The sequence below is a fragment of the Tamandua tetradactyla genome, chromosome 23 (assembly GCF_023851605.1).
Source record: "Tamandua tetradactyla isolate mTamTet1 chromosome 23, mTamTet1.pri, whole genome shotgun sequence".
NCBI classification, from domain to species: Eukaryota; Metazoa; Chordata; class Mammalia; order Pilosa; family Myrmecophagidae; genus Tamandua; species Tamandua tetradactyla.
In genome coordinates, this window is record NC_135349.1 from 56,879,694 (window position 1) to 56,896,385 (window position 16,692).

A 16,692-nucleotide genomic window follows, 5' to 3' on the forward strand; every position below is an offset into this window, starting at 1 on the left:
AAAGAGTAAAGCAGTTAGGAACACCCTATAATCTGAATTTGAATGTCAAGTATTACTATGAGCTAATGATGTATTGAAAACAAAGCAAAACAGTTCAAGAGGTATAGGCCGGAAACGCTAAGTATCAGGAGGGTATGGGCTCGGCGGGTACCAACACCAAGGATTCCCCCTTCCAGACGCACCCATGGTGCAGTTCGTGTTCGAAAGTGATCTGCACTAGCTGCTCCAGTTGGATGCACCCATCCTCAAGGCAAACTCTACATACTGGGAGCGCAAAGCCAAGGATGCCACAGGGCTGGTCCCAACACCTATGTGCGCAGCCAACCGATCCCACAGCGCCAGCAAGACCCTGGGCTCAACTCCTGACAAATCCAGCTCTCAAGTTCAGACCATTCCCAGCAAAGCTGGCAGTGATTCAATATACCCCCCCATTGCAGTGCTTATGAGATGGAGGTGGCCAGCTTTCTCCTGAGCAAGAAGAACCAGCCTGAAAACAGCCAGACACCCACTAACAAGGAAATTAGAAAGCCTGGGCCTTGAACCTGAATGGTTGCGATGTGGAAGAAGCCAAGATCCTCCATCTCAGTGGAAAACCCCAGAATGTCCCAGAGGGTTACCAGAACAGACTAAAGGTACTTTACAGCCAGAAGGCCAGGCCTGGCTCCAGCCAAAAGACCTGCTGACACATTTCTTCCCTGCCAGACCATACCCTAGACGTCCCTGGAATCCGGAATGACTACTCTCTGAACCTCGTGCACTATAACTCTGGGAATGTACTGGCTATGGCACTGAACAACAGTATATGCTTGTGGAGTGCTGGCTCTGGTGATATCCTGCAGCTGCTGCAAATGGAGCAGCCTAGGGATATGTATCCTCTGTGGCCTGGATCAAAGAGGGCAAATACCTGGCTGTGGGCACAAGCAGTGCTGAGGTGCAGCTATGGGATGTCCAACAGCAGGAACAGCTTCAAAACATGATCAGTCACTCTATCCGAGTGGACTCCCTTTGTTGGAACAGCTGTATCCTGTCTAGTGGCTCAGGCTCTAGTCACATCCACCACCATGATATCCGTGTAGCAGAACACCATGTAGCCACATTGAGTGGCTACAGCCAAGAAGTGTGTGGACTACACTGCACTCCAGATAGACAACATTTGGCTAGTGATGGCAACGTTAACTTGGTCAAGTGTGGCTGTTGGAGAAGGTGGCTGTGCTCCACTGCAGACATTCACCCAACATGAAGGGGCTGTCAAGGCTGTAGCTTGGTATCCCTGGCAGTCCAATGTCTTGACAACGGGAGGGGGCACCAGTGACTGATACACTCTTACCCGGAATGTCTGCTCTGGGGCCTGCCTGAGTGCTGTGGATGCCCATGCCTAGGTGTGCTCCATCCTCTGGTTTCCCCAGTACAAGGAGCTCATCTCTGGTCATGGCTTTGCCCAGAATAGGCTCATTATTTGGAAGTATCCAACCATGGCCAAGGTGGCTGATCTCAAAGGCCACACAGCCCATGTCCTGAGACTGCCCATGAGCCCAGAGGAGCTACTGTAGCAGCAGCAACAGCAGCAGCAGCAGCAGCAGCAGATGAGACCCAGCAGTTATGATGCTGCTTTGAGCTGGACCCTGTGCAGCAGCGGGAGAGGAAGAAGGCCAGTGCAGCCAAAAGCAGCCTCATCCGCCAAGGCATCTGTTGAGAACCAACTTATCATCAGTTGTAGATGTGTTTGTTTGTTTTAATTTTTCTAATAAAGCCATGTTTCCCTTAAAAAACAAATAAACAAACAAAAAAACAGAACTTTCGCAATTCTGTCCACTTGAAACAGCCTAGTAACAACAAGCTCCCCTAGTGCCTAAACTGTGGTCTTTAAACTCCATTTCCCACTAAAAGGAAGCAGGACTTTTGGAGAAACAGCAGAAAAACAGGAGAGTTGAGCATGGAGTATCCTGTCATATCTGAAAACAAAGAAGCTATCAAAGACTATTAGTCATATAAAAAGAACTCAGAAACTTCAGGTATCTGTGTGACACCTGAGACTCAGAGTTAGGTTTTGCAGCTATGAAAGTCAGCATTACCCCATATAGCAATTGTTAAAATAGCTGAAAAAGATATCAAACTTCCATCAGAGATATGGATGAAGCTGATATGGTTAGGACTAAGGTAAATCAGACAAAGGGTAAAGGACTTTATTGACTGTATTTTAAAACTTCAACCTATGGGTGAGACCAAAAGAAGATATATTGGTACAAAATTTATATTTTCTGTAGCACACAATCTATTTTAACTCATATGGTCAATTTACTCAAACACCATAATTACATGGAACTTTGAATAGGGAATGAGGTCTTGATGGTTTATACAGGTTAGTGTGATGTCCCAATATATCTCAGAGTAATCTGGGCAGAAATTTAAAAATATATATATTTGCAAAATTCCCTTGAGGGACTGGGGTAAAATGTGGAAATATTAAACCTCCCCACCTAGGGAAGACCTGATATTCTTGCAAGCAGAGGGGACAACCAATTCAACAGGATGAGCCCTTGATCTTGGGGTTCGTCCCTATGAAGCTTATTCCTGCAAAGGAGAAGCTAAGCCTACTGATAATTATGCCTAAGAGCCACCCCCAGAGACCCTCTCTTGTTGCTCAGATGTAGCCTCTCTTTCTAAGGCAACTCAGCAGGTGAACTTACTGCCCTCCCCCTACATGGGACGAGTCCCAAGGGTGTAAATTTCTTGACTCTTGGGGATGAGCCAGGACTCAGCATCATGGGATTGAGAAAGCCTTCTTGACCAAAAGAGGGATAAGACAAAATAAAGTTTCAGTGGCTGAGAGATTACAAACAGAGTTGAGAGGTTCTTCTGGAGGATATTCTTACACATTATGTGTATATATATATATATATATATATATATACATATATATATATATATATTCAGTTTTTGGTGTATTGGAGTGGCTGGAGGGAAGTATCTGGGACTGTTGAGCTGTGTTGCAGTAGCCTTGATTCTTGAAGATAACTGTATAACTATATAGCTTTTATTATGTGACCATGTGATTGTGAAATCCTGTGGCTGACACTTCCTTTATCTAGTGTATGGACAGATGAGTAAGAAAATAAAGACAATAAATAAACAAATAAATAAACGGCGGGGATGCAGGGATGGGATGTTTCAGGTGTTCTTTTTTAATTATACCTTTATTTTTCTTATTATTTCTATCATTTATGGAGTAATGAAAATGTTCAAAAATGTATTGTGATGATGAATGCACAACTATATGATGACACTGTGAACCACTGATTGTACACTTTGGATGATTATATTGTACGTGACTATATCTATAAAATTGCATTAAAAAAGAACTCCGAAGCCAACCTATGTCCTCCATTAGCCAAAAATGACAAATAGCACAGATAATAATAATAACTGAAATGGACTGAAACATGTCAAAAATGTTTAATTTTTTTTAATGGTCATTGGAGGATCCCAGTGAAACAATTTATTATTATAAACTATCAAATAAAGGGAAAGAATCATGCATTAATCTTGATTTTCCTATACAAACCAACACTGGGCAACCAAGCAGGAGTAAGAGAAAGTACATCTTCACAGAAGCACCCAGCCAACAAGTGAAAAAGGAGACAGAGGATCAGAATACTGCTGCTCTGTAGTCCCTAACTTGATGATCAGTGCCTTCTAGTCACACAGAGACAGACAGACAGACAGCACATGCCTCCTGATGGAAGCACAGGACACCACCTAAATCGAACCTGAATCTAATCAAGTCTCCAGAGCCAACTACCAACTTAGAGGAAACAGATAAAAGGAACACATTTCAATCATTACAGGGGGATGTTAACAGCAAAATCTGGTCTAGAAGAAACATGACAGAGAAAGATAACTGACATGCTTTTTCAAGGAAAAAAAAAACGGAGAGGAAACCTTATATTAAAAGAGACAGCCTTCTTTGTCTGCCGGCCCGGCGCCCGGCACCCGCGCCCCGCGGCGGCCGGCCCACCCGCCCTCCTCTCCCCTCTTTGTCTGCCGGCCCGGTGTGCGGCGTCCGCGCCCCACGGCGGCCGGCCCACCCACCCTCCTCTCCCCTCTTTGTCCGCCAGCCCACCCCTCTTCCCCCTCCTGCTCCGGCGGCTCTCCAACCACCACCGTGCCTTCTTCCGCCTTCACCGGCTCCTCCGCCACCGGCCTCGACAGCCTTGCCACCCTCACCTTTCCTCCTCCAGAAGAGCTACTAGGGGAGTGGAGACAATACAGAGCAGCTCCCGGAGCCATGACGGAGATCAAGGGGACGGCGTGCCCCATTCTGTAACGCCTGACTGTCTGGGAGGGCCAGCTTCGGTGGGAACGCCGAGGGGCACGGGCTTTCCTGGGCGGGACAGCGGGTGGCCGGGGTCCCTCCCTTCCTCCTTCCCAGGCCAGCTGGCAGGATTGGGCAGGCGGTCCCCTTGGGCTGCGGCGGCTGGCGTCCCCACCACGCGAGGCCCCCCAGATCAACTGAGAGAGTTCGGTCGGAAATTCCCAGACTGCAGAGAACGGTGACCGGGGGGTCCCTTCCAAACACGTGACTCCCCGGTCCGGCTGGGAACACTGCACTCTCCCGGGCTGCGACAGCTGGCGCCCTCCCGCCACGCTTGGCGCACCGGGCCGACTAGGAAATTTGGTTGGGCGCGCTCCCGTGCTGCGGCGCCGGCGACCCTTCCCGCATTCAGACCCCCGGGCCGGCTGGCACTCTTCCAAGACGCTTCGGCTGCCGAACCTCCCCTACGGCGAGAGTTTTCCAGAGTTAAAGGACCCACAGCAACTTTCACGGTGGAACCCGTTGACAAACATGTGCAACGAGCGCCACCTACTGGGCAGGATAAGAAAAACAGAACCCAGAGATTTCACAGAAAAATCTTTCAACCTGTGGGGTCCAACACCCAGGGAAATCTGACTAAATGCCCAGAGGCCAGCAGAAGATAACGGATCAGGCTCACAAAATTGAAAATATGGCCCAGTGAAAGAAACAAACCAATAGTTCAAATGAGATACAGGAGCTGAAACAACTAATGCTGAATATACGAACAGAAATGGAAAACCTCTTCAAAAACGAAATCGATAAATTGAGGGAGGACATGAAGAAGACATGGGCTGATCAAAAAGGAGAAATAGAAAAACTGAAAAAACAAATCACAGAGCTTATGGAAGTGAAGGACAAAGTAGAAAAGATGGAAAAAACAATGGATACCTACAAAGATAGATTTAAAGAGACAGAAGATAGAATTAGTGATTTGGAGGATGGAACATCTGAATTCCAAATAGAAACAAACTATCCGGAAAAGAATGGAAAAATTTGAACAGGGTGTCAGGGAACTCAAGGACAATGTGAACCGCACAAATATACGTGTTGTGGGTGTCCCAGAAGGAGAAGAGAAGGGAAAAGGAGGAGAAAAACTTATGGAAGAAATTATCACTGAAAATTTCCCAACTCTTATGAAAGACCTAAAATTACAGATCCAAGAAGTGCAGCGCACCCCAAAGAGATTAGACCCAAATAGGCGTTCCTCAAGACACTTACTAGTTAGAATGTCAGAGGTCAAAGAGAAAGAGAGGATCTTGAATGCAGCGAGAGAGAAGCAATCCATCACATACAAGGGAAACCCAATAAGACTATGTGTAGATTTCTCAGCAGAAACCATGGAAGCCAGAAGACAGTGGGATGATATATTTAAGTTACTAAAAGAGAAAAACTGCCAACCAAGACTCCTATATCCAGCAAAATTGTCCTTCAAAAATGAGGGAGAAATTAAAACATTCTCAGACAAAAAGTCACTGAGAGAATTTGTGACCAACAGACCAGCTCTGCAAGAAATACTAAAGGGAGCACTAGAGTCAGATACAAAAAGACGGAAGAGAGAGGCATGGAGAAGAGTGTAGAAAGAAGGAAAATCAGATATGATGTACATAATACAAAAGGCAAAATGGTAGAGGAAAATATTATCCAAACAGTAATAACCTAAATGTTAATGGACTGAATTCCTCAATCAAAAGACATAGACTGGCAGAATGGATTAAAAAACAGGATCCTTCTATATGCTGTCTACAGGAAACACATCTTAGACCCAAAGATAAATATAGGTTGAAAGTGAAAGGTTGGGAAAAGATATTTCATGCAAATAACAACCAGAAAAGAGCAGGAGTGGCTATACTAATATCCAACAAATTAGACTTCAAATGTAAAACAGTTAAAAGAGACAAAGAAGGACACTATATACTAATAAAAGGAACAATTAAACAAGAAGACATAACAATCATAAATATTTACGCACCGAACCAGAATGCCCCAAAATAAGTGAGGAATACACTGCAAACACTGAAAAGGGAAATAGACTCACATACCATAATAGTTGGAGACTTCAATTCACCACTCTCATCAATGGACAGAACATCTAGACAGAGGATCAATAAAGAAATAGAGAATCTGAATATTACTATAAATGAGCTAGACTTAACAGACATTTACAGGACATTACATCCCACAACAGCAGGATACACCTTTTTTTCAAGTGCTCATGGATCATTCTCAAAGATAGACCATATGCTAGGTCACAAAGCAAGTCTTAACAAATTTAAAAAGATTGAAATCATACACAACACTTTCTCAGATCATAAAGGAATGAAGTTGGAAATCAATAATAGGCGGAGTGCCAGAAAATTCACAAATACGTGGAGGCTCAACAACACACTCTTAAACAACGAGTGGGTCAAAGAAGAAATTGCAAGAGAAATTAGTAAATACCTAGAGGTGAATGAAAATGAAAACACAACATATCAAAACTTATGGGACGCAGCAAAGGCAGTGCTAAGAGGGAAATTTATTGCCCTAAATGCCTTTATCAGAAAAGAAGAAAAGGCAAAAATGCAGGAATTAACTGTCCACTTGGAAGAACTGGAGAAAGAACAGCAAACTAATCCCAAAGCAAGCAAAAGGAAAGAAATAACAAAGATTAGAGCAGAAATAAATGAAATTGAAAACAATAGAGAAAATCAATAAGACCAGAAGTTGGTTCTATGAGAAAATCAATAAGATTGATGGGCCCTTAGCAAGATTGACAAAAAGAAGAAGAGAGAGGATGCAAATAAATAAGATCAGAAATGGAAGAGGAGACATAACTACTGATCTCACAGAAATAAAGGAGGTAATAACAGGATACTATGAACAACTTTATGCTAATAAATACAACAATTTAGATGAAATGGACGGGTTCCTGGAAAGACATGAACAACCAACTTTGACTCAAGAAGAAATAGATGACCTCAACAAACCAATCACAAGTAAAGAGATTGAATTAGTCATTCAAAAGCTCCCTAAAAAGAAAAGTCCAGGACCAAACGGCTTCACATGTGAATTCTATCAAACATTCCAGAAAGAATTAGTACCAACTCTCCTCAAACTCTTCAAAATAATCGAAGTGGAGGGAAAACTACCTAATTCATTCTATGAAGCCAACATCACCCTCATACCAAAACCAGGCAAAGATATTACAAAAAAAGAAAACTACAGACCAATCTCTCTAATGAATATAGATGCAAAAATCCTCAATAAAATTCTAGCATATCGTATCCAACAACACATTAAAAGAATTATACATCATGACCAAGTAGGATTCATCCCAGGTATGCAAGGATGGTTCAACATAAGAAAATCAATTAATGTAATACACCATATCAACAAATCAAAGCAGAAAAATCACATGATCATCTCAATTGATGCAGAGAAGGCATTTGACAAGATTCAACATCCTTTCCTGTTGAAAACACTTCAAAAGATAGGAATACAAGGGAACTTCCTTAAAATGATAGAGGGAATATATGAAAAACCCACAGCTAATATCATCCTCAATGGGGAAAAATTGAAAACTTTCCCCCTAAGATCAGGAACAAGACAAGGATGTCCACTATCACCACTATTATTCAACATTGTGTTGGAAGTTCTAGCCAAAGCAATTAGACAAGAAAAAGAAATACAAGGCATCAAAATTGGAAAGGAAGAAGTAAAACTATCACTGTTTGCAGACGATAGGATACTATACGTAGAAAATCCAGAAAAATCCACAACAAAATTACTAGAGCTAATAAATGAGTACAGCAAAGTAGCAGGTTACAAGATCAACATTCAAAAATCTGTAGCTTTTCTATACGCTAGTAATGAACAAGCTGAGGGGGAAATCAAGAAACGAATCCCATTTACAATCGCAACTAAAAGAATAAAATACCTAGGAATAAATTTAACCAAAGAGACAAAAAACCTATATAAAGAAAACTACAAAAAACTGCTAAAAGAAATCACAGAAGACCTAAATAGATGGAAGGGCATACCGTGTTCATGGATTGGAAGACTAAATATAATTAAGATGTCAATCCTACCTAAACTGATCTACAGATTCAATGCAATACCAATCAAAATCCCAACAACTTATTTTTCAGAAATAAAAAAACCAATAAGCAAATTTATCTGGAAGGGCAGGGTGCCCCGAATTGCTAAAAACATCTTGAGGAAAAAAAACGAAGCTGGAGGTCTCGCGTTGCCTGACTTTAAGGCATATTATGAAGCCACAGTGGTCAAAACAGCATGGTATTGGCATAAAGATAGATATATCGACCAATGGAATCGAATACAGTGCTCAGATATAGACCCTCTCATCTATGGACATTTGATCTTTGATAAGGCAGTCAAGCCAACTCACCTGGGACAGAACAGTCTCTTCAATAAATGGTGCCTAGAGAACTGGATATCCATATGTAAAAGAATGAAAGAAGACCCGTGTCTCACACCTTATATAAAAGTTAACTCAAAATGGATCAAAGATCTAAACATTAGGTCTAAGACCATAAAACAGTTAGAGGAAAATGTAGGGAGATATCTTATGAATCTTACAACTGGAGGCGGTTTTATGGACCTTAAACCTAAAGCAACAGCACTGAAGAAAGAAATAAATAAATGGGAGCTCCTCAAATTAAACACTTTTGTGCATCAAAGAACTTCATCAAGAAAGTAGAAAGACAGCCTACACAATGGGAGATAATATTTGGAAATGACATCTCAGATAAAGGTCTAGTATCCAGAATTTATAAAGAGATTGTTCAACTCAACAACAAAAAGACAGCCAACCCAATTACAAAATGGGAAAAAGACTTGAACAGACACCTACCAGAAGAGGAAATACGGATGGCCAAGAGGCACATGAAGAGATAGATGCTCAATGTCCCTGGCCATTAGAGAAATGCAAATCAAAACCACAATGAGATATCATCTCACACCCACCAGAATGGCCATCATCAACAAAACAGAAAATGACAAGTGCTGGAGAGGATGCGGAGAAAGAGGCATACTTATCCACTGTTGGTGGGAATGTCAAATGGTGCAACCACTGTGGAAGGCAGTTTGGCGGTTCCTCAAAAAGCTGAATATAGAATTGCCATACGACCCAGCAATACCATTGCTGGGTATCTACTCAAAGGACTTAAGGGCAAAGACACAAACGGACATTTGCACACCAATGTTTATAGCAGCATTATTTACAATTGCAAAGAGATGGAAACAGCCAAAATGTCCATCAACAGAAGAATAGCTCAACAAACTGTGGTATATACATACGATGGAATATTATGCAGCTTTAAGACAAGATAAACTTATGAAGCATGTAATAACATGGATGGACCTAGAGAATATTATGCTGAGTGAGTCCAGCCAAAAACTAAAGGACAAATACTGTATGGTCCCACTGATGTGAACGGACATTCGAGAATAAACTTGGAATATGTCATTGGTAACAGAGTCCAGCAGGAGTTAGAAACAGGGTAAGATAATGGGTAATTGAAGCTGAAGGGATACAGACTGTGCAACAGGACTAGATACAAAAACTCAAAAATGGACAGCACAATAATACCTAATTGTAAAGTAATCATGTTAAAACACTGAATGAAGCTGCATCTGAGCTATAGGATTTTGTTTTTGTTTTTGTTTTTTTTTTCACTATTATTACTACTTTTATTTCTTTTCTCTATATTAACATTTTATATCTTTTTCTGTTGTGTTGCTAGTTCCTCTAAACCGATGCAAATGTACTAAGAAACGATGATCATGCATCTATGTGATGATGTTAAGAATTACTGAGTGCATTTGTAGAATGGTATGATTTCTAAATGTTGTGTTAATTTCTTTTTTTTTTCTTTCCGTTAAAAAAAAAAAAAAAAAAGAGACGTAAGGGCAGTGTGATGGTGGCTCAGTAGCAGAATTCTCACCAGCCATGCCAGAGATGCGGATTCGATTACCAGTGCCTGCCCATGCAAAAGAAATAAAGAAAGAAAATAAGAGATATGTTAACCTATTACCACAGGAGGACATTTTGCATCCTGATTCAAATAAACAAACTGCCAAAAAAAAATCACATTTTATAAATCACTTAGAAATTTGAATACTTAATTCTTGATATTAAGGAAATATTGGTTTTTGTATGATATTTTTAGTAATTTTTCAAAAAGCACTGCTCTTTAGATACGCTTACTGAAATATTAAAAGATACCTCAAAAATAGGGGGTCTGGAGAGAAATGGGTGGGGGCAGTGAGCTCACAGTTGCTGAGGCTGTGTACAGGATCCTGAGGATCATTACATTAGCTCTCTTCTTCTGTATGGGTTTGAATTTTTCCATAATAAAAGTTTTAAAAAGGTAGAGAGACAAAAGAGCAAGAAAGAGGAAGGAAGGGAGGGTGGGAAGAGGAAAGAGAAGATGGGGAAGAGAGAGGTGGGAGAAAGGGAAAGAAAGGAAGGAAACCCCTTCACGGTGGGAAACAGGAGACCATTCCCAGCCCTCCAAAAAAAAAAAGTCAACATATGGTGATGCCATAACGGGAAACTGACATGGAAAAGAATGAAATGTGACCCCCTCACACAGCATACAAAAAAAAAAAAGGGAGTAAGAAGAGTTGGAGGGTATGTGCTGAAAACTTGGGGCTGGGGGCTGCACAGGGCACTTCAGAGGCTGAAACCCAATCCCATGTCCCACCACTTCACGCAGTGGCAAATACCCACAGCGGAGCTTTCAGGCACTGTCCCACAGGCTGATGCCGGACTGTAGTGAGCCTGATGGAACCCACAGGTGAGAGGCAGCTGCCATGGGGTCACCACCAGCCTGAGGGCCGGAAGTGGGGGCGTCCCAGGTGGGGAGGCAGCACCTGCCTGTCCTTCACGCAGGTCGCAGAGCTCTGGCCAACGAAGGACAGGAAGACTGGGGCGGGAAGCCTTAGTGGGAAACAGTGCAGGGGACAGGCTAATGGCTGTCTTGGAGGGGCAAGTACTCCAGGCAGCTAGGGCAGGAGAGGAGGGCAGAGAAGGCTGTGCCCACCAGGCGCCCCGGCAGGCAGAAGTGCTGCGCCCTGGACACGGAGGGCGCAAGGATGAGGAGGGCCACAACCAAAGCCACCCGGCCCGAGACTGAGGCTGCAGGGCAGAGGAGAGCCCACAGAACGGGAAAGTGGGGCAGCCAGGAGCGCACACCAGCCACAGGCAAAGCCCACCATCCAGGGAGACAGCGATGACAGGGGACAGAACCCCAACGAGCAGGTGCTTTCGTGGAGAAGCAAAAGGAGAAACTAGAAAACAGCAGCCAGGGACACAGCTCCTCAGTGTCTCAAGACTGGAGAACGGGGAAACTGTCTTAGGAGGGGTCAGCAAAGTTGGACGCAGCAAAACATGCAGAAGGCCAAACCCCAAGGAGCCGTAGGGAGATTCTGGTCCTTGCTGGGGGGTCTAGACATGAGGCAAGCCCTATTTCCAGCTCTCATACCACTATTTGTCTATGTGCAAGAGAACAGGCTTGAACATGACCAGCTCAAGCTGTCTGAGTCTCGAGAGCAAGAAACAGAGGCTCCCCTGCATCCACAGGAAGGTGATCCTGACCACCCCGTCATGGGCTCCTGAACTGTTAGGGCAACACTGGGCTTGGAAGTCCACGGATCAGCTGATTTCTTGGAAACAAGTGAGTAGAGGTCTTTTGACCTCTCAAAAACCTCATTTCCAAAGCATGTGATAACTAGAGATACTCCTGTTGGGCACCTGAAGAGTTATCTAATTTGGAATTCACAGGGGCCAATCTGTCCTTAGGACTTCTACGAGTTTCAACACGGAAACTACTAATTGAACACAAAGTATCAAGTTGTTCACAATGAAACATTAACCAAACCCTTTTTAAACAAATCATTAACTAGCAGTGAGCCTCATTATGTTGCCATATTAGAGTAGACTCAAAATAGTGCTGTCTTTCAAAGATAAAAGTATACACATCTTTAAAGTCCATTTTAAATAAATTTCCTTTATAACTGAAAGAATAAATCAACTCCTGATGATCTGGGGATGGTTCTAATTCTCCAAGCCTAGGAGATGCCATTCAGAGGCTTTTAGAATACAAAAAAAAAACAACCAAAAACGCTACAACTGTGAAAAATAACACAACCAGCCCTTTCCCGCAGACCCAGCAGAGCCAGGAAACTCAGCCCAGAGAAATAAACAAGAAACCTCTCCAACAAACCAGCACAGACAGAGAGTTACAGAAACTCAGTGGCCAGCTAAAGTCACCCTATAACTAGGGACAGAGCTGGCTTGTAACAAATTGTATTGTTTCTGCTACAGACGTGACGACATGACCCGTTAATCTGAAAGAGAAGAAACCAGAACCAGTTCTCTGGCTATAATAAGCCAGAGTTCCAGAACCGCCTCACAGAAATCAAGTGAGAAACACGACCTTGTGGTGACAGGGCACTTTACACAAAGCACCCTTCACAGGGAGAAACCACTCCCATTTCTGAATGTTGTTTAACTATGCTTGCATTTCAACATTTCCAACAAAGATTACTTTATCAGAAACCATGTCATAATAAGCCAAAATTTTCCTGGGAGCTCATTTTAGCAACTCATAAACCTCAGATTAGATATGGTGGCAATGACCACTGCGGGTGGGGCAAGGCCAGGAACAGGTAAGAGGAGTGACTTTCAGAAGCTAATTTTAATTTCTAAATGTTTCTTTGAAACTGGCAGCTTGCCCAGCTTATGGGCTGACCCTGCTGCTCCTGAGGTATCATCTCAGGAGCCCTTCAGTGCACAAGCCTTTGTATCTAATAGCTGAAGGGACGAGCCGACCCCAGTCCCTAGGGGTCCAGAGTCTCTGGCCACAGAGGGCTGCACCTGCTTTGAGAGGTGAGTGCCAGGCAGTATCAAAGCAAAAGACACTATTTCCAACATTCCTATGCTCAGATTTTAGGGAACAAAAATCAAGTTATTTTGATAAAATCAGAAAAGATTACATTTCAAATAATTTTCAAAATTTATAATCATTTGGGAGACAGGAAGGATATTTTATATTTATTACACCTTTGGAAAAAAGCCTGGAGTATCTTAAATAGATACAGGAACAATTTTCTGTAAACTTTAACAATAGAAACTTCTGGAGGGCAAGGGAAAGGACAGAAAGTGAGGAAGGAAAAAGGGTACAGAGGAGGCTTCAATTCTATCTGTAAAGTTGTATTTCTTAAAAAGAATGGAACTGCACATCCTCCCTACCGGGTACCTATGCATCCATGCACCAAACTCTTGACCCTTGCACCCCAACCTCCTGCCTTGCACATGTGCATACCCTTGCTCCAACCCCTGGCATAAGAATCCTACTCCCACACCTGGCAGGTGCTCACATGCTCATCTGTGCCACATAGCCCCTGGCACAGATGTGTACCCCTGCGCCAACCTCCTGCACCTGCATACCCAGGGTCCCACCTGACATCATCCGCCCCTGACCTGTGTCCTGCAACTCCTGTGGCCTGTGCCCTACCCCACACACTCCCACATCCACATCCCAGTCCCCCTGGACCCCTCCACCTTTCCTGCCCTCCCCGCACCCTGACATCTGTGCTCCATTCTCCACACCCTGATACCCAACACCCTTATGCTCCACGCGCCCAGCCACATCCTGCCTGCACACCACCCCTGTGCATCTGCACTGCCCCCCAATCCGCCTCCCACCATGCCCAACCCCTGTGTCTCCCACACTGCACCCTGCTCTTGCACTCCAAGGGCTGCCTGAGCTGCACCCTGCCCCCACAGCCCCCGCATCATATCTCTACAACCCCACACCCCCGCACCCCATGCTCACAGACACCAGCGCAGCATCCCCAACCTGTGCCTATACCTGCACTGCAACCCATCACCTGTTATGCCCTGCATCCTGCTCCACATTCATCCCCCAAACACAAAGCTTTAGACTACTGAAGGAAATCATCTTCCAGCATAACCCTATCAAGATATTTATATGCCTCAAAGACAGGAAAAGACCACTAAGCATATCAAGATGCAGACAGATAGAGCCCAGCCTAATGACCAAATTAAAACCCCAGAGGAGGAGACACAGACTTTGGAACAACTAATCAAAGATGTTCATATCACTACTAAATAAAATAAATGAGATGGCTAATGACATAAAGGAGGTCAAGAAGACACTAGAAGAGCATAAAGAGGAATTTGAAAGAATAAATTAAAAAATAGCAGCTATTACAGAGATTAACAATGCTGCAGATAAAATAAAAAATATACTAGAGATAAACAACGGTAGATTTGAAGAGGCAGAATAAAGAATAAGTGAACTAAAGGACAGGACAACTGATTTTGAACACACAAAAGATACAAATAGCAAAAAAGATGGAAAACTTTGAACTGGATCTCAGGGAAATGAGGGACAAAACACAGTGAACAAATGTAAGAATCACTGGTGCCCCCGAAGGAGAAGAGAAGAGTAAAGGGCTAGTAAGATTAGTTGAGGATATAATGGGGGAAAACTTCCCAACCCTTATAAAAGACATAAATATGCAAATCAAAGAAGCTCAATGAACCCCACATAGAATAAAATCCAAATAGGCCTTCCCCATGACACATACAAGTCAGTCTGTCAAATGTTGAAGAGAAGCAGAAAATCCTGAAAGTGGTAAGAGAAAAACAATCTACTACAAACAAGGAAAACCACATAAGACTGAGTTCAGAATAGAGAGAAGTGAAGGTGGTCCACTAATGGCTCTATAAGTACTATTACCATACTGAAGGTGAACACGATTGAAAGGGGTTGTATTGACTCATGTGTCCTACCAATTCACAGTACAAATACAAATAAGTTCTTACATAAACTACTGCAAGGGTAAAAAAAAGACAGTTCGGATTACTCAACTGGCACTATGGAGGTGAGAAGGCAGTCATATGATATATTTAAGATTCTGAAAGAGAAAGACTTCCAGCCAAGAATTCTATACCCATTCTGTACCCAGCCAAATTGCCCTTCAAAACTGAGGGAGAACAAAAAAACAAGGGAGAGATTAAAATTTTCACAGACAAACAAAGGCTGAAAGAATTTGCCAACAAGAGACCAGCCCGAAAAAGAATACTAAAGGGAGTCTTGCTGGCTGAAAAAAAACCGAGATGGAGGTCTGGAGGAGGGCACAGAAGTGAAGAGTACCAGTAAGGGTAACTTAAAGGATAAAAAGAGAAAGAGGAAAATAATATATCTGACAAATAAAATCCAAAGGATAAGATGGTGGAATAAAGCAACGCCTTTTCAGCAAGAACTCTAAATGTTAATGGACTAAATTTACCAATTAAAAGATACAGGTTGGCAGACTGGATTAAGAAATATAATCCAGCTATATGCTGCTTACAAGAGACTCATCTTAGATACAAGGATACAAATAGACTGAAAGTGAGAGGATGGAAAAAGATGTTCCAGGCAAGCTGTAACCAAAAGAAATTAGAAACAGCTATACTTAATATCAGACAAAATAGACTTTAAATATAAAGACATCATAAAAGATAAAGAAAGACATTATACATTAATCAAAGGGACAATTCACCCCCCCAAAAAAACAACACATAAAGGTCTATGCTCCCAATCCAAGCTCTGCAAAGTACACGAGACAGACACTGGCAAAACTGAAGGCAGCAACAGATGTTTCAACAACAACAGGAGAAGACTTCAGTACATCATTCTCCTCTACAGATAGAACAACCAGAGAGAAGATCAACAAGGACACAGAGGAGTTAACTTGATAAATGAATTAGACATAACAGACATACATAGGTCATTATACCCCAAAACACCAGAATATACATTCTTCTCCAGTGCTCATGGAATACTCTCCAGGATAGACCATATACTGGGGCACAAAACAGGCCTTTATAAATTTAAAAACACCAAAATCATTCAATGCACTTTCTCTGATCACAATAGAATGAAAAAAAGAACGGAAGCAAATACAGCAAGACAATAACATCTACTAATGTGGGGGGAGATGCTGACAAGATAGCTGATTATATTAAAGTATTATTTTAATTTTTTTAAGCTGCAACTATGCTTTTTTAAAAAGGATCCTTTTATTTTAGAGATGCATACTGAAATGTTTGTTAATAAAGTGACATGATGTCTGGGATTTGCTTAAAAAAAAACGGGTGAGGGGACAAGATTAGCTAAGAGTCGTGAATTTTTAAACAGTGATAGCACAACACAAGGGTCTACTAAACCACTGTCATATAAAATTTTTCAAAGTAGAAAGTTTTTATAAAGCACTGAATTATACCCCAATAAACCGGAAAAAAAAAGCAGGAGAGGAAA

At 42.5% G+C, this 16,692-nt stretch overlaps 1 protein-coding gene and 1 pseudogene across 3 annotated transcripts in view; one reads left to right on the forward strand and one right to left on the reverse strand.

Moving 5' to 3' along the window:
- Positions 1-16,692, reverse strand: part of RAB11FIP3 (RAB11 family interacting protein 3) — a 116,599-nt gene that overhangs the window by 69,249 nt on the left and 30,658 nt on the right. The gene's annotated exons all lie outside the window — the stretch shown is intronic.
- Positions 185-1,693, forward strand: LOC143667826 (cell division cycle protein 20 homolog pseudogene; annotated as a pseudogene).